At 37.2% G+C, this 22,500-nt stretch overlaps 1 protein-coding gene across 5 annotated transcripts in view; it reads left to right on the top strand.

The window, feature by feature from the left end:
• Positions 1-22,500, top strand: part of ZNF536 (zinc finger protein 536) — a 366,566-nt gene that overhangs the window by 54,360 nt on the left and 289,706 nt on the right. For 4 of the 5 annotated variants that reach the window (XM_014942470.1, XM_014942471.1, XM_014942473.1 and 1 more), the window contains exons 2-3: positions 1,994-2,088; positions 14,889-14,959. The gene's annotated coding sequence lies outside the window, so the exon portion shown is untranslated. The remainder of the gene's footprint in view (positions 1-1,993; positions 2,089-14,888; positions 14,960-22,500) is intronic. The other variant, XM_014942472.1, reaches the window with a different exon arrangement.

The following is a 22,500-nucleotide window of genomic DNA, read 5'->3' as shown; positions in this document are numbered from 1 at the left end:
TTATATGTGGCAGTCCAGGAATTTGCTTTTCCTGTATGCCCAAACATTGTAACCAAAATTCATTTATTTGAATTCTAAAATAGTATGGGCCTTTATAAATGGGACTTGTATCCTGTCTAGATATGATTTCCTATTTGGGGAGACCAAATCTGATGCAGAGTGGCTTGGTTTTTTAACTGTTTACAAAAGGTTTTAATTCTGTCCAACCAACATGGTAGGTGCTTGGCTTGACCGCCCAGTGGTTTGCTTCTCGTGTAGCCAGATGTACCCATGGAAAATGGGGCACGAGATGGACTTGTGCTTGCTTATCACCCATTGAGTTCAATAAGGTAAAATACACAATGATAGGCTTTGCCTAGTTCAAGTGTAAAACCAGAGACAACTGGCATGTAAAAGAAAACTAGGCATGAGGAGAGAGCAAAAAAGAAATGTGTTCCTACGCGTGAGAAACAGGGGCGATGGCAAACCAGATGTCTACTGCTGAATTGTTGGCAGTTAACTGTGGAAATGTGAGTTATAAAGGAGGGGGTTGAAGCTTTTACTGGGGTAATTCTCCTATGTCAGAGAAGCTGTATGGCAGAATTATCACTTGGAAAATATTTCAAAGCGCGTGATACAGACTGGTTCAATCTGCAAGTGAGGGGGGGAAGGAGTGGGAATCAGGAAATGTTGTGGTAGACCATCAAAATGAAAATTAGCCTGCGTTCGGTGTGGTGGAGGAACCAAATGAGTGAGAAGAGGAGGTGGCATGGACAAAGTGGGATATTCTGCAGTAGCGTTTTACATTGGGTGTAGTTGGGACAAGGCAAAGTCTGGAGAGATCTTAGAGGGTACATGGAAAGTGTTGTGTTGGTATTGCACTAGTGGAGGGCTGTGCTGCTTAGTAGTGAATTCCTTGCAGAATTATTTAATATTGCTTTCATCATCAATAGGAGTCCTTAAAATTGTTGTTTATCCTTCAAGTCAACAAACGGCATTGCCCAGCAGTGTGGTCCTGTTGGTGCTGAATGATTTAAACCAAATGCAATAAAATGGCCAAGCTCTTAATTATTTCCCACAGAAATGAAAGATGCAATTCTGTACACACTGACCACCACAGCCTGCCACTGGGGCTCGGTGGAGAAGTCAGTGGTTCTCTGGGAAATCAGTGTTGGTAAGGTGAAGCCCTAAGGCTGCGGAGCTTGACCAGGGGTTTCAGAGACAGAGCCTGCTGTATGAAATAGTTTGGTTGATGCAGATGTACAAAATGTATTATTTGGAAGTGACCTTTAATTTCATTTGTTAGACACGCATAGGAATAAACATAGTTAGAATTCTCAGCCATAAATTCTTCAGATTATAGCTTCAGTCCAGTGAACTTTATTTTGCTCTAAGAACGCCCTTTGTTTTTGTTTCTATTTTGCTTACTAATGTAATGGCCCTAAATTCACTACTGACAAATATCTTGGAAGTATTCTGGCTTGGCTTTTACTGCTAGCTCTTATCTCTTTTAAGTAGGGTTTATTAGATGAGATCATCTACAAAGGACTTATTTCTGTTATAAAATGGAATTAAAAAAAAGTAAAAATACAATTAGTAGCTGTTCTCTTTTTACTTGGTTTGAAAGATTAGAATATCAATGTCAAAGAGAATAACTGGGTTTCTGGAGTATGCTGTGCAACTTTTGTTTTATCCTGTTTTGTCCTCTCTTGCTTCACTATCTAGGGGAAGGGATCAGAAGAATTTCATTCTGTTCCTCAGCATTATCTTGAGGAGAGGTTTTCTGTCTCAAAACAATCCAGAACTGAAATAACTTTTCAGTTCCCAAAATGAAATGACTACCAAACACATACATTATGAAGGCTTAAAAAATAAAAGGTGTTAATCCCATTAATACCCTAATTGTCAATACTCTCTGCTTCTCTGTAGATTGTCTGCTTGAGGTGGCATTGTAATATTTTAATGTAAATATCTGATTCAGACACTGAGTTTTGACATATTAAATTTCTCACAGGTTTTATTTTTACAGTTGCGACCTTCAGTACCTATCCTGTGTCTTTTAAGAATTTCCTCAGCCAGGGAACAGATTCGTTGGTTTAAGAGTAACTGGTAAGAATACTTACTTATATTGTTCTCATAACATTTTCTTCTGCTTGTGGATCTGAGTTTTCAGGTTTGTTTCTCCACATCAAAAAAATTACATAACAATGAGATACCTAAATTAAATTTTAAAATCTGTTCTCATGGTTTTTTACATCTTCAAAAATGTTATTTTCATGGCTTTAGCAAAACTTTTCATTGTAGTTCTTTCAGGGTGTAGTGAGCTACAAATAGATTTTCCAAGAAAAAAATCTGCTTGTTAAAATCACGAGCATTCATCTTACGCAGTTGATATGTAATAATTGTGTTAGAGATGAATCATCATTTATTACTTTATCAACAGACTGCTGATTTAAAAAAAAAATCCATGACACTCATGATTAAATTCATTTTATCACTTTTGTTGTTTTTTTCCATAAGTTCAATAGAACATCTCATGCATATTATTAAGAACCATATTCTCTTGTATATTAGCATGAGAAGAACACCCATGAAAATCAGCGAGTGGAGGGGTGTACTACATTGTATATGTGATTTTCCTCTGAGCTATTCCAGTGCAATAGAAGAAAAGCTCCTGTAAAGTCTGAGAAATCAGATTGGTGTGGAAATCGGTGTGAAATCAGAATTGGGTTATTTGGCCCTCAGTTTGAAATAAAAGTCTAGCTTCCTAGGAAATAACCAATAATTAATTCTACATTCTACATACATTAATTGATTCTTAAATCAAAATTTCTGATAGCTTCTGCTCCCAAATCAAATTCTTATGTTATTTCTGTATTATAATTGTTATACTGGATTGTCCACTCATTTTTATATCTTCTGAATCAGTAGAAAGTGTGTGATTTAGGGGAATTGTGCTGATTTATAGCTGATGTAAGTGAGAGGATATTCAGGCATATTAAAGCTTTAGTACTGCAAATGCATAAGCAGGTATTGAATTACTGATGCTAATGGAATTACTCACGTGAGTAAAGTTAAGCATAGACGTAAGTGTTTTCAGGATTGATGTCTGTACTTATGAATTTATATCATTTAAGAATATGGCTCACAATTTTTAAAACTCACTAATTGAATGTGAGCTACTGGATTTTATTCTAGACAATTGATTTGAAAAGAATTACAGTGACTTGATTCTAGAATAATTCCATCAACTTCAAAGTAGAAATGCGGATTTTTAATGCTGTAAATAAGGATGTAGTTTGACCAATTCACTTCACTGATCCCTACTAATATCAGGAAATACTTACCAGAGTAAAGGAGGAGCACAGAACTGGACAATTAGTAATACAAATGGTTTCAATCAAATGGTTAAATAGCTCAGCAAAGACGTGGTTCGTTTTGTAATAGCATTTGGAATCCAAATAAAACCATCTGAGAGATGTGCTGTTTGTTGTGATGTTAATGCAGAAAACAGAAACCTCACAACATGTCCTGAATTTTGGGCGGAGGGCGGGTGGGGGGTGTGGGTGGTGGTGTCATGAAGCCATTATTGGTTAAAAAAACCCAACAAAAAACAATATCCAAACCTAAGAAAAAATTCCAAACCCACAAACTTAAAATACACAAGCAGAAGCTCATACTCGATTGTAATTAACAAAGCTTACCTTTCTCTTGACCATACCCCTTAGAGGTCATCATGTAAACTATTTAAATTGATAGTAATATTATGCACCACAAAATTAATTTTACATTGTATACAGTTTTTATTGTGACTTTATCTTGTTTCAAAAGTGCTTACTTTCTGATTTTGTGGATATTACTGACTGGATTACTTTTATTTTGGTTTTTACACAACAGTTATATTAGAAATTTGCTGTTTTATTCTTACCTTCTTAGTAAAAATCCTTTTATCACACAATGGGTAATTTATATCCATTACCAGCCCTTTCAATCCTTTTCAGTGGTGCTGTCAGTGCCTTTGGCACAGTAATGATTAATGTGATCTAATAATAGTGTGCCATTATATTACCTTAGTAAAACATGTACCAACATCCTATTCAGATCTACCAAATTCATAGCTTCCTATAATATTTTTGTTGAAAGACAGGATTACTATTTTTCAAAGCTGAATTTTTTTTTTTTTTGCCTTTAACATATTTAATGAAATTCACAATTCTTTGCCATGGTAATCTTTGTGCATGCATTTGGGCTTGATGGGTGAATTTTATATCATTCTGCATTATTATGATTTGTTAGGCAAATTGTTTGACACGTAAAGAGAGATATGCATTACATTGTTTTGTTAAGGATGCATTTTAAGCATTCAGTACCTTCTGATTATTCTGCTGTATTTATCATAGGGGGTATATTTAGATTGTAGTATGCAAGAATAAGCATTGGGGCTAAAATGTCTGTCTTTTTTTGCATTCTAACCCAGATACCACTAAATACTACAGGAGGCAAGCTCTGTGCTCCCCTGCCCCACAGTACCAGCTCTGGTTACAGTTCCTTTGCTGTGCTGTGCTCTCTTTGTCATTACCTTGCTGCTTTGCCAGTAGAAATGTGCAGAATGGTTCCCAACTGTGAGCTGAAAACTGGGATCGTGCAGCGCTATGTCTCTGGTCTTCAATCCAAGGTACATACATCTGAAAAACAAATTCATACACATCTACCCTGTACTTGAGGTTTGACCAGATTTAGCATTGCTTGATCCCAGACTCCACTTGTCAGGTGGTACCAGTTCAACCTAAAAGCAGAGAAATTATCCAGAGGACGCTCTTTTAGTAACAAAAAAAGCTGGTGCTGGTGAAAGTGTTGGAGTTTTATATCTATGCCTGCCTTCCAGTCATTCCAGTTATGTACCTGATGTGGTGTGGGAGTTTGCTGCTCTTGCACTGAGCAAGATTCTCCCAGTCAGTCCTCTGCAACAGGAGTGACTTCAGTCACGGTACTCTTTCCAGTCTTGGCTTTATCTGTTTAATAATGCTCCTAATCAGCATGGCTGAAGAGTTTGGATAACACTGCATCTTTGCAAAGCATCTTAAATCTTCATCACCCAAAGATGTCATTATTGCAGTCAGGGAGTCACATACTTAACACTGTCGCAGTAAAATCAAAATGAAACAGCATGTCCACATTTTAACTCTACTTTGTGATGTTCTGTTAAATACATACTCTTACTGTTTCATCATATCACAATAAATAATGAATGGGAAAAATATTTTAATCTTGTCAATACTGGCAATGTCTAAAGACAAGGAAAGTGTGTGTATGCATTTATGTGGATTCCTTATTTGATTTAGGCTAAGCGATACAGCTGTAACATGATTTGAAATATGCAATCAATGTAAACGAAGAAAAATATTTTGCATGCAGAATATAAACTGTGTGGTTCTTTAGACATATTTTTAGGAAAAGAAAAAAAGATGATGATTGTCATACCATATAACAATAACATTACTACTAAAAATATTTGCAGCAGCTTTATTTTCTGCCACGGTAAAGATGATCTTAAGCCTTGGTCATTTAAATCAAAGACATTCTCATCTCTTCCACACAGCTGATTCTTCATGACATAACAAGGAATGAGGAGTGGGCCTGAAATCTTGGTTTAACATTGTATTCAAAAGGTTTAAAGAAAGTTCAAAAAGGTCCTTCCCTTTTTTTTAGTATTTAATAATTATATACAAAACAGAAAAACCTTTTGTGAAGAACTCTCCAAAATCAGTTTACTAATGGAGATGTAATTTGTTAAAGCTCTAGTGGAGCTGTAGCAGTCTTGAATTAGAGATGCCTTAGGTTGCACTGTAAGTCACTGGACTGTCTATTGTGCAGGTTGCATTATATCTTGTTGCTTTATTACTCGTGGATCCTGCAGTTGTATGAGTCAGGACCAAGCCAGAATGAAAAACGGTGGCTTCATTTTTCTGGCTAAGAATAGAATGGACAGTGGAATGTTTCTCCCTCATCTCTTTGCACGCCACTCAAAATAGATGGTAGTATACTGCAGAATAGACTTCTCCATGGTTGAAAGCATTTTCAGGGCCTTGTTGGTTGTTTCTTATGTTGTTCCTTTCAGTGGGAGATTTTTATATGATGTGTGTGAGGCATCAGGTTCTTTAGGGTAGTTTTATGTCTGTTTCTTTGGTAAAGTAGGATTGGAAGTGGGTGAAGTGGTTCAGCAAAGGATTATTTCATCTGCACATCTTTCTATCTTCATTCTGATGGGATAGAGGCTCTTATGTGTCATCTCTGGGAGTATGACTGTTAGAAGAGGGCGAAGAGGATCCTGATGCAGCTGCGTAAGCTGTTAAGCAGCAGCATTACAGTTCACTGCCCTTGTTTGGTTTCCTCTCTGTATTGCTGTACTGTGATCCTTAACACACTTGGGTAGGTTAGGAAGTGGCTTCTTTTGTGCCACTCTGGAAGAAAGGCCTCCCAGTAAGCAGAGGAAGAAAAATAAAATAAAATTAAAAAATCTTGTCCTAACTCTTGGAAGATAGAAAAGCACAAGAGGAAAGTATTTTTGGCTTTTAAGGCTAATTTTCTCTCTTGTGGAGGCCACCAGGTCAATGAGTAGAAGTGGCGACTGGTAATTCTTGGGTTATATTACTAGCCACTGAATTACTGTGTGACTTTAGTAATGAAACATAAATGTTCTCTCTGTTCCCCAGTGGGCATAATACCATTTACCTGTCTCAAAAATGCTTTGTAATTTAATTAACACTTGGAGTGCTCTTTGAGATCCTTAGATAAAAGCAGGCAAAATGAGTCAATTGTTACAGAAATCCCAATTTATCCCCATTTAAAAAAAATTACACTTTGTCTTGACTTTTTCAAACCTCAAATAATGTTTGATAGGAGTTTTGGGCTTTGTTCTTACTGATCCTTAGAGTCACTTATTCTTAGTGATTTGCATAGGCGCACTGTAGGTATTACTCTTTTTGTTCAATGGAGTATTTTGGTGGATCATAAATTACCAGTCCCTGTGCTGGGAATGTGTTTCTGAGAGAAGTGTACATTTTCAGAGGAGAATTAGAGTTGTGCTAGAAAAGTTCTGTGATACTCTGACATACACTTTTTATTGTTTAGGGGAAAGACTTCTTAATTTTAAGTTGTGCACTGGATGTACTAGTTTGGTCTTTGTTTCACCAAGTATGCCAGTATCTTGCTGATAAATTACAAATGACTGTACTATTGTAACTACAGCTATTCAACAGTCATGTGTAATTACCACATCCTGTCATGGCCAGATCACTGACCAATGACCAAACCAAGAATTTTCTTTGTATAGACAATCCCTGTCTATAAGTGTGCACCGATCTGCCTTCGGACTGATTCAAGTATTTGATTGTATATACACTTCTGTTTGAATACATACTTTGTAAACCAGCTGAGATGTGCAGTAAGGAAGTTGATTTTTTTCCATTCTCTTTTGACACATACTTTGTAAACCAGCTGAGATGTGCAGTTAGGAAGTTGATTTTTTGCATTCTCTTTTGACCTCCAATAAAGAGCTTTAAGCCAAGCAGGAACACTTGGAGCAAGCAAGCTGCAATTTCAACCTGTGTTGTCCCTCTTGTTTCGGAAAAAGCCAGATGTGTCTCTCTCTAAAATCATAAACCCCACCTCTTTGTTCCTGGGTGCCTAATTCATTCTCACATTTGGTCCCTAGCAGCTCCATGCATTCCCATGGGGTTTACTGCCTACCACTCAACTTTCTTTTCAGAGACTATGGAAACAGCGTGCACATACCTGGATACAGCTGGGCTCAAAGTAAGGTTCTTGGCAAAAAACGTCTATGCTCACACGTTTCCCCCTTTTAATCTACTTTCCACATTATCTTGTTTTAACTACTCAAAAGGAGTTTAAACACTCTTTTAGATAAGCAGATAATCTCAACAAGCATCTTACAGCTAGCCAAAATGTTGCACACCTGTTTATACACAGCCTTGATGAAATTTCTCAAAGTTATGCTAAACAAGTCTGCCATCCCCTTCTGGTATTAAAAATGCCACTATCTTGAAGTTTTAAGTTGTACTATTTATATAATAGCAGATAATAGCACCTACAAGGGAGTTTCCATCTCTCTTATTCTTCCCTTCATCTCCTCCAGCAGTTGTTTCAGAAGAACCCTTTTGGTCTTGCTTTGATAATGTAGTTTGATGCAGTTGTGCCTGCAACTGGGGGCTGTCTTTCAGTTTTCATGGAAATCTGGGAAGGCCAGAACAGCTCAAGTGATCTGCCACTGCTTTTCAACTATTTTAGAGTAACACATGCTCCATTTATCAGAAATTGTCAGTATTTTTTTTTCTGACTCTACAGCTGACTTTCTTTCACAGAATCAATTTCCTCCTCTATAAATTTTGATTTTATTCCGTCTTATTTTTTACCATATTGTACCACAAAAGATTTAGAGGAAAGGTGGAGTGGGAGATGTCTGTGAAGTTCATCCTTGTGCCCAGCTGTAGTGGCAGGTGACAGTCCTGGGAAGAAGCACAAATATAGCGATTTGGACATCTGTACAGGTGTAGAGGACTTCCTGAGAGCAGCTTGCTTTAAAAACAGGTGAAAGTGTGCAAACGTAATGCTCAGTCAAAAAGCGATAAGCTTCTCTCCCTCTCTCCCTCACGTTCTTCCTCTGGAATATTACATTTTTACTGGAAGCGTGGCTGCATAAGAATAGAGCAAATCTTAACTCCCTTAATAGTGATCTCAAGTGTTGCTTTGAATGGACATTGTCCTATGAGCAAAACACTGGAGGAAAATTCTTGTGTTCCTTTTCTTTCCTGTGGGTAACTGCACATTGCATAGCTGACCAAATATGCCACGACCATGGAAAAAGAGAAAATGGCAAGATGACTATTTCCCAAAAACAGTAAACACACATTGCAGCCTGGCTTCTTATTTGAGAATGCAAGATTTTACTTTTTGAATAACTACTGTATTTTAACAATAGGCATCAAGTGGTTGCTATGTGATACACAACAGTGTTTTTCATGAACTTTTGGCTGCTGAATAAGCCCAGCAAATATGGGTTCTTACCCTTTTAGTTTTCTGGGTCAATTCATTTTGCACAAAGGAGAGAATGATAATTTGAGTTGTAGGCAGAGAATGTTTTCTTCACATGGTAGGAAAGATGAAAGCTGTTTTTATTTGATTTCTTTTTAAATTAAAAATTATAATTCTTTATAGAGTTACAAATAATTATCTTATTACTAAAGGCATCCTGCAAGCTTGTTATCGAGTCTTTCTCTGTAAAATAATTGCTGATTGTCACTGCAAACTAAAAGTAGGGGAGAAGGAAGGGGAACAGAAATAGAAATATATGTATAATGTGTATATGTGGTAATTATTTATTATTTTTTTAATGTGATTAGATTACCCCAAAAGCAAAGACCTAGGTGAATGCTTTTTTATTTGTTAGGTGATGATGGCCAATTACAGACCATATAAAGGTGTTTTCTGAACTGCTGTTCTCCTCTTTAAATGCTCAGCCCTTTCCTGCTTATGGGTCAGAGAGGACAGTGTCTATCAGATTTAGTTGGCTCCCTGATGGGACACCACATTGAGGATGCTTTTATGTTCTTATCTCCTGTTCTTCTGTTGTTGGAATCCCATGGAGCAGGATTTCTGAAAATTGTGGATTTAAAATCTGCATGAGAGCAGGGGCTGGCACTCGATAATGCAGGGGAGGGACAGGTGAGGTGGCAGAAGAGCAGGCAGATGTCAACAGCTGGTGGGAACACCACTCTGTTGTGTAGGGTTAATGGCAGCTTATGTGGGAGGATGAGGAGGACTCTAGGGATGAAGGAGAGGGTTTGGGCTAGGGGGAGGAAAGGCATTCAAGTTATGCAAGGGAAGGGAGAGAAATATACAAACATACATGAGAATGTGTGACTGTGTCTCTAAGTTTTTCAATGCTAAAGATCTTACCTAATTTCAGTGAGTTTCTGGAACAGATACTCTCACAGGGGTTTATTCAGGAAGGCTTTGGGGCAGGAAGAAGGGTGCTTGGTTGGGAGAAGAGTGAAAAGTTGGAAGAGGAGGAAAGATCCATTGTTTTGAAAGACGCAGACTTTTGGGTGGGGTGAGCAAGGAGATGTAGGTTAAGGATTTGAGGGCCAGTAAGATGGGATGGACAGAAGGTTATTGTGCTCTTCTGTCAGGTGTTTCTAAGCCAAGATCTATCCTGTTCCGTATCAGATATGTAGCAGCCCTTGTTTAGTCTTGACCATCTGTGTGGCAAATTCAACAAGGCGTGGGTGGGTGGATGAACCATTGATGTACTGCTTGCCACTGCTGGTGTTATACTGGATTTAGTTACTTAAGGAAAGTACAGTTGTAATTACTCTTCCTTTTCATGGCTGCGTATGATAGAAGCCATCAGTGCTCATCCATACACTGAAGTGCCATGATAAGATGTGTTTTTAAATGAGAAAAATATACAAATTTAATCTGTCTGGCTGTTCATTCTCTAAGGCTCTTTTCTTAGCTACTCACCATGATGAAAAAACGCAGCTCTAGAGTAAGCTCCAGAAAGGCTCTGTTTCCTGCCATTTTTTCCTCTAACCTGGATATAACTTCACTGTATTATCACAGTGGCTGGAGTCCTCAATTTATGTAATTTACATAATTCCATTAGATGGAATAAATTTACACTAATTATATTATTATATATTAATATAACAATTCCTTCTGCTGAGAAGGTTTGTGTTGGTTGGTATTGCTTTGTCTTTTCTTGGACAAAGTCAAGCTATTTCCACGTATAGTTATTGTGGCAAAGATTGTCTATCTTCATCAGCCAGCAAAGTGTGTTTCACCTTTCTTAATGAATTTCCTTACAAAGAAGAATAAAGGAAATTACAATATATCCTGGGTCACTGTGTCCTGACAATCTTCAGAAAAATCTCTCTCAACCACATTTGCCCAGTTGCCCTTCTCTTAAAAGTACCTATTGCCTGGTTTTGGTTAGGTTCATTCCAAATCCAGTTTTGAGGGATATACCTTTTCTGTTTAGTATCAGGCACTGCCCTCTCTCTTCCTCCCCCTTCCCGATGATGATAATAGTGATTGCTTGCTCAAATAGAAAGAAAAATTCTTTCGTGGATGACATTTTTATTTTTTTTCTTAGATGTTCCATGTAAAGCATTTATCATTGGGATAATTTTCCCTCTCAAAGTCATATCAGACACAAAGCTGTCTTCAGGGCTATTTCTTCTAGTTCACTGGACAGCTGTTCTGCTTGAAAAGAAAGAAAAGATCATATATCAATCAAAGACTTCAGGAGAATCCTTATGTTCTTTAACTAATAGGAAAATCCTAACTGCGAGTTCTTGATCTTCTGACTTCTGCTTTTTCAGTTTGGAGGACTGCATTGATATATTTTGCAAGAGTATCTGTTGGGTTTATTTCTTTTTTTTTTAATGTTTCTTTTGTGTGTCGTCTTGATGCTTGGAGGGTGTTACAAGCTCATCTTCACTGGTGACAGCCACATCATAAGCAAACAGTTTTCTTACCCCTGTGACTTGATTGATCCTCCTCTGAATGTCACTATGGGCAGAAATTAGTGCTACTTCGCAGAAGCGAGGTTCTTGTCTTTGCTCTGCTGGTGTTGAACTAGTGATTTCCAGTGGAAAAAGACTAAAAGGCTGAAGGATGTGCCCAAGCTGCAGCCTTCTTAACTGGTATAGATGGCTGTATTTACTCATTGTTCTGCATTTCTGTAACTCCATTACACTGAAATAACTAACAGGTAATAAATTCCTTTTTTTGTTAAGTAATTTAGTACTAATTATGCATTTACCCTAGTCTGTGATGCTAATTTAAAGAAGATTCAAAGTACATTAAAAATTCCTTGCCTTAAAAAAATATTCAGAATATTTTCTACAATTTACCAAATGATGTGTGTATACAGTCACAGAATTGCGTTTGCGCGCGTCCTTTTATCTCTGAGTGTGGGGTGACACAGGCAAGTGAACTCAGGTGCCACCATTTTAGCCTGGCAGTGATTACCTTCCGGAATGGAAACCACATCCCTGAAGCAGGGTTTTCTGGCCTGGTGATGATGTGTGCCGGGTGTTAGAGCGTGTCAGAGCAGCACTGGAACCGAGCTGAAGGTTGACTTGCAGACACCGTAACCCAAGGAGGCGATGAAGTTAACTTGGACACTTTTGCATAAGGAAAAAAAAAAACCAACCCAAAAAGCCAAAACCAGACAAAACTTAACTCTAAGAAGATGGTTGCATCCACCTGTTGATGCTCTCCATAGACATCGTTAGCAGTCTGCTACGTGTTCATGTTATATTAGTATTTGAAGGGATCTTTGGACCCCAGTCAATGCTATGTGGGGCTCAGCAATATACAAAGTGTTTTGATGTTTTTCTGAAGGAGACCCTCTGTTCTCTAAGCCATCAGACCTTGACTTTGATAAGGCTTTGCAAGAGCTGCCCAGCTTGGGTTGCTTTATGTAGGATTGCAAGCAAAATTAAGGCATGATGCAGCTAATTATGCAGTGAAAAAGAAGTATGAGGAAGGGAAGATGTGCCAGCATAATTGCAGTAAATTCTTGTATTTACATATACTTAAAGTCGTCCTGATCCAAAATTTCCTGAAGCAAACGAATTTATTGATTTTTTTTTTTTTAGCAGATCTTGGATTGTGTGGCTTGGCGTGTTGGATCAGAATATTGGGCCATCAGGTGCCATTGATTATGAACAGGAGCAGAAGATTTAGAGGAAGAGGCAAGAAACCTGTGATCAGTCACTGTAGAATGAGCTCTCCTTTAGGATGTTGTAATTCTAAGCAGGACACATGGCCAGTGTGTACAACGTGATAGTTCCAAACCAAGGGAAAACAAAGGGGATGATTTAATTCCCTCCTGCTTCAAAAGAAAGAAAGATCAGTTTTTATTTAATCAATAGATTCTAGGGTTTGATGTATGGATGAAAACTTACAATCAGTGGAATAATATTTCTGGTTAAGCACTTCTCATCAGGAACCTGTGAGCTGCTCCATTTTTTAAACTTAGATGTCTCTATAATAGAACTTCTAAAGATTCTTGCGGTGCCAGTGTAGGGAGTGTCTGCTTTTTAATACGGATGCATCTGGTAGGAAAGGAGATAAACCTTTTTCTTTGTACACAGACACATACATGATTTATCAAACATATTGTATTACTCTCTTTACAGTAAAACGTACAGTGGATGTGAATTACTCTATCTGTGTAGGATTAGAAACTCTGATGTTCTGTCTTGTATTCAGGAAGAGGATTACTCTGCAGATAACGTGCAGATAATTTACTTTTAGTGAGGCATTGCAGCTTAAGGACAGCAGAATCAACTTTCTTGAGGTAAAAAGGAATAGGAATTGGTATGGAACAATATAATGTAGTTGACCACTCACACGAATTTCAAGATGACATCAGAAATATATCATTGTATATTTCTTGAACAGTCATTTTTTTCGATCATCCTAAAATGATCTTTTGATTAAAAAAAATAAAAATAATCTGCTGTAAATGCTGAGGACCTTGAAATTCACCAATTTTATTGCATATGTGATTGGCAGCATTAAATGCCAGCAGCTCATTTAAATATGGAACATCTGTACATTATTATTTGGGGATTTTTCATCTGTTGATTTTAGAAATGAGGATTTTATGAGTCCTTGCATGCATAGTTGTATATTGCTTATATACAAAAGCAGTCAGTAATGAAAGAATAGTCCTAAAATATACTGTATATGGTTTGTGATTAAGGTAGGAAATGCACAGTGTATGAAAAAATACAGTATGCATTGCATTTGATTTTAGGTGTGGCAGCAGCAATTATGATTTCATAACAGTGGGAGTAACATGACAGTTCAAAAGCTCAGTGAGAAGATTGTTTTTTTTTTTTTTTATACACAGCAATGTAAATTCTTAAAATAACAATGTAATTTTTACATTTCTCACTGGATATCAGGATAATCCAATTTAGAACAATTTATTCTCAACAGGTATGGTGAAAATAGATATATCATTGTGGAGCGTGGTATAATACATTAATTTTTATGAGTGAGTTATGAAGATGTACAACTCAGGACCTAGGATAAACATCGTATTCCTTAATTAAACCATTATGCTATGGCACATATATGCCACTTTTATTACCTTAAAATGAAAAAAAAAGGCAAAACAAAAAATAGCTGCTTTTTTTTTCTGTATTAGAAAACCTTTCTTCTAAAATCAGAAAAATGTAAAATCTAATGCAACAAACACTATTAATGAGTTAGACATCTAAATTCCTTGAAGACTTGTAAGATAAAGAACCATCATCTTCTGGTAATCACATTCAGATATATTCTTTAGCTCAAATGTTTTAAAGCTTATGTCTGCAGTTCCTACGTGTTTAAATGAATACAGACCACTTAAATTCCAGCTTGAGAATGCAGGTGAATCTGTGATTGAGCAACAACATAGGGACAATAGTGAAGGATGAAGAATGGAACGAAGAAAAGAAAGTATCTGCCCTTCTGATATCTCAAAATGCAATATGACTGATGCATATAGTTTCTGAAGCCAGCCATACAGATCTACAATGAACGTTTTTCTCTTATGGGTCTTATTTTAGCTTTCAGGAAGATTCTCCCTTCTGCCCCATCATAGATCCCCAGCAATTATGATGTATTTGCTTAAAGGACAGGAAACTCGTAATTTCTAGGGGATGGATGGCAAAATATCCACTTCTGCTTGACTCCGGTAGCCTCAGCTTAGGACGTTTTTCCCTTTGGTTCCAAGTATGGGTGGGTGTCACGTTTAAACCACAGAGTTTTATTTACAAATGGGGATTAATATTAGTCTTGTAATTATAAATATTTTGCATTTGCAGTAAAGGATCTACGAGAGCTTTCATCCTCCACTGATTGAAGAATTAAACCTCGCCACACTCCGGCCAGCCCGGTAAGTTGTGTCAGCCCTACAGATCAGAGTGACTGCTTTGGGAAGGTGGGGTTGATTTTCTTAAGATCTGTCACTGACAGAGCTGTCCATGGCACATCTTGGAACAGGCTCCAGATCTACCTCACTTCCTGGTCTATGCATTCTCCTCAACACAGATAGTGTACCTATCTGATAGCTAAATGGGTGAACTGTTTTTCCAAAATCACAGAATTCATCTCGTATTTATGCACTAGACCTGGGTGCTGAAAATTCACTTGCAGCTTCCCTACTAAACCGTATCAGAATTTCCTAATATCAAACCTGTAAGTTTAAGAATGTGTTTTGTGTGGCCAAGAGCAAATGATCTTTAAGATATCTATGCGGATACATTTTAATGTGATTTTACAACGTTAGGCTGTCACTATCGGTCATTTCTAAAATCTGATACTAATAGAATTTAGTATGTGTCGTTTTACATTAACATAAGAATAGACATAAAAAACCATAAACCAAAACACCATTAATGAAAAAATCAAATTAGGGATTATTGTGTATTGAAGACATTAAATTTAATGTAAATTAGCACAATACAAAGAAATATGTTTTTCTGCTATCTCAGCATTAGAAGAATAGCTCTGCTTTTCTCCATATGTCTGTGTCACCAGGTTGTTATTTCTTTTGTTTAGTCATATAATAGAATGTGTTGAGACATATTATCCTCAACTTGTGTAACAGCCTACAAATACTGATTGCAGTTTGAGCTTGTTATGGAAAAGTATTGCCCTGTGGATTGAGAAAATGACCAACAGCGGACTATAATCTATGAAGCTGAGAGTAAAATTGCCAACTAGAGGTCATTTTTCAAACCAAGGGGCAATAGTTTTCTACTATAAACTGAATATTACAGTCAGTATATGTTTTATTAAACCATTTCAGAAACTTGGGAGCAGTTTCATTTAAACTTCTTGCTTGATGTGGCTCGGAGAACAGGCCCAGGGCAGCTCACAAAAGAGGCCTGGCATAGTCTCCATAATAAATATTCTGTATACTCAGTAATTATGAAGGCTTTAGGGCCTTAATGGTGAATGGCCATATCCTGCCACCACTCCGCATCCTTAAAAGCAATAGAAGTCATTAAGATTTGTATATAAAAATCAGTGCACGCCACTGTTTCTCACTGTAATACTGTGACAAACTAGTGCCAAACTACATAGAAAAGCTAATTATGGCTATTGCAGTCTAAAAGATTAAAAGGAAAACACCTTTTCCCTTCTCCATAACCTTTTATTGTTTTTCTTTCCTACTGAAGTATGTAGAAAATGGATCTCTTTATTGACACTCGTGTGGGGGTGATTGCCTAGTGCCTTAGTCAATAAGAGGGTTTTCATTCTGGAATAGCAGAAATAGCAACAATAACATGCATGGACAAAGTAAAGCCTTTATCTTCCAGCCTTAACACACCCTGCATATCCATAAAGAGTTCTGCCATCCTGTGCCTGGGGAACAGAGGTCCTTTCTGCAGCTGTTGCTCTGTCTGAGTGACTTTTACTGTTAATAGATTGATAATACAAAGTCCTCTGTGAACTTCAGGTTTTAGAAAGAGTGACAGGGAATTCCACCCTCTCTGCAAAACAGGGGGTGCAAAGAAAAATGAAGAAGACTGTAGTGATTTGGGCAGAAGGGAGCCAAATAAAATCTTTCAGCTTTTTCTTGAGAATCCCCTGATAGCAGTGTTTTGTGTAGAGCTCGTTGTGGGACTTCTTAGCTTCTTCTGCAAGCTTTGATGTCAACTTGTTGTCTACCTTGCAGGATTCCTAATTTTCTGTTTTGGGGCAAAGCTCACAGACTGATCCTGGTTTCATGGCATAAGCATGTCACAGTCCAATGCTACTAAGTTGTCAACAGTAAACACGTTTAAGTTACTGCGTGCCTAAGTTGCAAGTTCACTTGTCAAAATTATGCATGTAAATTGTGCATTCACATAACCATAATTAGAAATGTCTATCTGCACTTGCCAGATTAATGCATAGTTACAGCTGTAGCATGGGCAAATTACGTGCAAAATTCGTTTTTGACTTTTTAAAAACCAGACCTTACATCCATATGTGTGTATATATTATACAGACACAGGCATAATTTTCTAATGGTCATAATTTTAAAGGTCTACATAAAATTTCACCACATTGGTAAGGGTGATGGATTAGAATAATAAAAATTGGAGCAGCAAAAGACCTGTTATACACCTAGTCCATCTTCTTGACATTACAGGATTGTTCCCTACGGGGTATTTGCTGATACTTTGTCCAGAGCAGGTTTAAATGTCCTAAGCAGTGAAGTTCCCACTAAAGGTTCACAGATATAATTCAAAGGATATTTTTCTGACACTTTATCTTAAATTGATCAGTTTACCCTGTTATGTTGGTCATAACTTGAGGGACCTGTCCTTTGTGTATCTCCTTGCTGTTTCCGTGCTTCTATATATTTGCAGAAATTCAGCATAAATTACTTTGGTATTGGCCGTGCCCTTTTCTCTCATCCTCTACCTAACACTGGGTCACTGTGAATATTGTGGGTTTTTTTCCCCCCAAACTCTGCTGTAGATCAAAAGACTGGGCCAAATGAAGATGATACTATTAATTTAGTGTTTCATATATTGCATAATATATACACACTCTATATATATGAGTATGTATCAAGTCTGTGTTCATTTCTAGGAGGATGTTGTTTAGAGGTCTGTCTGATTGTATTGGGCGCTGTACAAACATATAATTAATCTCATTTTTAGCAATGCTTAGCTCCAAGCTGAAGGTCTAGAAATATAGGGTTATTAGTTTCTAGAACATTTTTATTATGCACTTTCTATTTTGATTGACAACTATTAGTATTTTAAGATGACAGAACTAAAACTTCTGCTGCCAGATAGCATCAAATATAATGTATGCTAAGTAAACAGAAGCATGTGAGCAGGATAATATTTATTGTATAGTTACATAGCAATGTGGTAAGACACTAAAGAGAGAATTATCCTTCAAGAAGGATATTCGATATTTTACGCTCTTTAGAAATACAAACATAGGACTGAACTTTGGACCCCGTTTCCTCAGGGTAGAGTGCAGGTTTATCATCTGTCCTAGCTGGGTTGTTCTCAAAAGCTTCCATTCTCCACCTTCTTCCTTTCTCTCAAATTGCTTGTGTCGGAGAGGAGTAGGAGAAGGTCCTTCTGAGGTAAATTTTACAACTCTTCTGCTTTACCGTTTGATGGTTTGCCTTGCAGCTCCAGCCAAAATTTGTCTTGAACTCTTTATATCCAGTTCTTTTCCCAGAGAGCTTGCCTAGCCAAGTAGATGAAAACCTGGGGGGGTGAGAGGCACAGTCAGAAGAAGTGTTGTGCAATAGGAGATTCATGAGAAGGATGGCACTGCTGTGATCAGGTCAGGTTGCAGTTTCTCATTTGGCAAAAAATCAATAATAACTTAACTGAGTAAATAATAATTTTGTCTCCAGAATAAAAAGAATAGTTACTATGAAGTATGTGCAGATTTCCCATGTATTTCTAGTGAATATTTAATATAAAGAAATTAGAAGCAGGGCAAGAATTATATAGCCTTTTAAAATAAATAAAGAGACTCCTGTTTTCATGACACAATTCACCCACCTAAAATTATTTATGGAATTCAAGTTAAAAGAAAGAAGATGGAATGTTGAGAACCTGGTTCAGAAGGTTGTGCTTAGGTCTGTGTGCATCGGCTGCCACTGCTGGAGCCAGGCCTGCCTTTAGAATAGGACAGCAGAGATGTGCATCTTCTAAAAACACATATAAACAATATGAACTAAGTTAATGAAGATGTGGATTCTTGTGCTGTGTGAACAAGTAAATTCAAAGAGAATTTCCACTAATCAAAAAGTAGGAAGACTTTGGGCTCTCTCTTTTTTAAAAATAAATTAATTTAGGCTTGCATCCTTTTCAGCAAAAAAAAGTACTCGGCTTAATGTTGCAGAAAGTTTTTCAGACACCAAATGTATTAGGCAGAAGTACCTGGTTTAGCTTTTGAAGTGAAAGGAATAAAGCTGTGTTAATCTGGAGGTCTGCTTGCACTAATTCTTCTTGATTGAGAACTAACTTGACTATTTCAATGAAGTACCATGCGTACCTGTCTTTAGTGGAAGAAATTCTAAGAAGCAACTCTACAAGTCATTCTCAATTGAGGGATTTTTAAAACACACGATCAGAAAGACTGCTTGTATCCTTTGTGTAGGACACAAGTAGCTGTAAAATCACAAAATAGTACCATTAGGCAGTTGGTTTTGGCAAACTTGGATTAACTGGAGAAGAGAAGGAGAATCAGTGCGATTGATACATTTCACCACTATTTACTTTCTTGGATAAATGACTTTTTCCAGTCAGCGAGACAAAAAGTATCCCGGGTGTGGGGTGTTACTATTTTTCCCTGAGCATGCCTTTACATACAGTCCCTGACTTGTAACGGGGCTGTTAGGCAGCACTTTTAAGCAGTTGCAGTTTTTAACTGCAATTAGAATGTCTTTAAACACAAAACTACACAAAAAAAGCCTCATCACATAACATTTATTATGAACTGTCTAGTCAAGTTCATCATTCATTCCTTAAATATAGTACATTATTATTTACTGTTGGAAAATTCTCTTTTGGACTATAACTTTTTCTCTCTTAAGTGGTTGACTGCTGCAACGTTCATCCAGTGCACCTTTTGTGTTTGCTTCAGCTTTTCTTTCCTTGAAAGTGGTTTTCCTTTTGACTTGTGTCTTGGCATTGGGCTGATGCCATTAAAAACACAACAGTTGTAATATGCTTATCATGAATCTTGCTTGGTGAGAGCCCTGAAGGTGCTTCTGGAAGGACAATTCAAGAGTAGTAGTTCTTGTCGATCAAGACGATATGCCATTCTGTCTGACGTACTTGTTACCAATTTATGTTTAATCCCTTCTTGTCCATCTCTGATGCTCATGGTTCATCTCTTTTGAGCATTAATATTCACATTTCAGAATGATACATCTAATGAGTGGCCTCACTTTGAGGGAACAGTGCCACGTTTTGATGGAATAAAGTGTCCCAGTGTCTAAGGTAAATAAGCCATGGGAAGAGAAAAAAACTTCATGTGGCAGGAAAGAATATGGAGAGGAAAAGCTGTGGTACAGGATTGCTATTGAAAATGAAGGCACTACCCAGTAGAGTATAAATGAAGAAATGTTCCATCTGCATCACATTTGTAGTTAGTGAGGGGGTTACATGGGGGTTGGGGTTATATTAAAGGCCATTGAGGTAATTGTTCTGGATTTTGCAGCCACGGTTCCTGTAAACTCCTCTAGTAGAGTCCAGTAGACTGCCCAGCGTGAATTGTAATGCTTTGTTCTGAGATTCGGGAAGAATTGCATCAGAGATGTTACTCAAAAGGACCTAAACTGCAGTCTTAGATCATCAGGGTCAGGCTTTCAATGCCAGTACTGTTTCCATTTGAGCATCTTCTTTGTCTCCTGTAACTTAAATCCTACCCTCAGATGCTTGCTTGGGGATGGCATTGATATTCGATGGGAGCTGCAAATGCATCAGAGATCAGATGGAAAATATGTATATAATGTATCTTTGTATTGTATGTGGCAGCTAGGCATAGTAATGGAGTAATGCTTTAATATATACGGTATTTATTATACAGTCAAGTGGAAAAAAGTAGATGTTTCTATTTATCAGTTGTTGTTGGGGTTTTTTTTGTCTAGGGTGTTTCTATCTTTGACTGATACAAATATTTTGGAATCTAAACATATCTCCACAATACTGTTGTGTCTTTGTTCTGGATTTCTTTCATCTTCACTTATCAACACAGTATATGAGCCATTTTATCCTACAGTGTGATCATCATCCTAGTGTGTATTTGCTCATTAATGTCAGGTTAAGATCTGAAGAAATACGAAAGCAGGAGTGAAATTTCTTTTTTTTGTTTGTACTAATTTTTTATACTAATAATGATGGAAATAGAAAAACTACAGTACTGTGGCTTTGGAGGAAAAAAAAATACTACATGTGTTTTCCTGCAAGTGCTGTACTGCTTCCAGTCTTGGGTTGGCTTGAATGTTAGTACTCAGATATGACCTTAAAACAAAATCTTTGACAAACTTTGTACTGTGGAGTAATTATTCTGGTATTAATTGAAATAATTGAAATATCTTAATGAAACATCCCTTAAAACCAAATGTATATGAAATGCACATTCTAACCTTTGTATTTTTTCACTGAAAATTTCTTTTGTTCACCCATGTCCATTGCGTAAGTTCATGGACAGTTGGTTTTATATACCTGATATTCATAGTAAAGCAACTTTGAAAAGAGAAAGTACTAGTAGAAAAACATAAGACCTAATACTTTTTTTAAACTGTTTTTGGTTACCAATGAGCACTTTTTTCTTTTTTCCTCACAAAGTTACCCTAGAAGTATTTCAAGACAGTTTTTGTCTTTTTTAAAAAAACATAGAACATGAAACTAAAACAACTTTCTGGTTTTCAACTGAAAACTGAAATTTTTCTTGAAGGGTGCAGACAGAAGAAGGGGAGAGGGATGTGCGAGTGGGTAAGGGAGACCACAATTTACACATTAGGGTTGGGGTGTTTTGTCTGACTTAAGGTGTTGAAAATTCTCACAGTTGGAGCCTGCTCCTCTCCACTAACTAAACAGGAGCAGAATTATACTGATCCTGGTCATACACAGCAAAAAATATCCAAGCAGCAGCACAGGGTGAGTGATTTGGGGAGCAGCAGGACACGTGGGAGACCAACCCACAGCAGGTCCTGTGGGGAGTGATGAGGTGCTTGGTCCTTGTGCTGAGGATGAGGGTCAGGTCGTTTCCTAATCCAGCAAAACACTGAAGCACAGGGGGAACCTGGTGTGTGCGGGTCATTTCAGGGAGGTCAGTCGCGTGCTGAAGGTGTTAGATGGACCCGTCTCGTTCAGAGCTGCACTATCCCCCCTTCCCCGCCTCCAGCTTAACCATTCAGCCACTTACACTGCTTATTTTTATTCCTCAAAATTTTTCTTTTCTTCTACAGGGACAGATCGCCACCCACAAACTCACAAAAAAAAAAAAATTAAGAATATGTATTGTCTTAAATTTGTCTTGAACATTTTTTACTGAACGTGATTTCTAACAGATATTTTCTGAAGTTTTCAAGGGAAGCTCTGCAAATGTTTAGATAGAGTTGAAATGGCTTGTTTACATTTGATGTTTTTAGATCATTATGCTATATTGTAATGCAGCATATTAAAACATAAATGATAGAATTTAATAAGTGTTTTGTTCTTAAATGAACTTCTTTGTTACTTTTCCAAGGTAAATGTTTCCATATTGCAAAGTCAGTTTTGGCCTGTTTTGGGTCGGAACCAAATTTTCTGCTGAATGTTTTATTTTTAACAGATCTACTGATGGTAATGAGTCCAGCAGCTAGGGCTCTTTCATTTCAGTTCTTCCTGACAATTGCCATGTCTGTCTCTACTTGTTGCTTTATTATTTTTAGGAGCTGTCAGTTTTCAGTCCTCT

The sequence above is a fragment of the Calidris pugnax genome, unplaced genomic scaffold (assembly GCF_001431845.1).
Source record: "Calidris pugnax isolate Ruff unplaced genomic scaffold, ASM143184v1 scaffold28, whole genome shotgun sequence".
NCBI classification, from domain to species: domain Eukaryota; kingdom Metazoa; phylum Chordata; class Aves; order Charadriiformes; family Scolopacidae; genus Calidris; species Calidris pugnax.
This window is presented reverse-complemented; position numbering and strand designations above follow the sequence as displayed.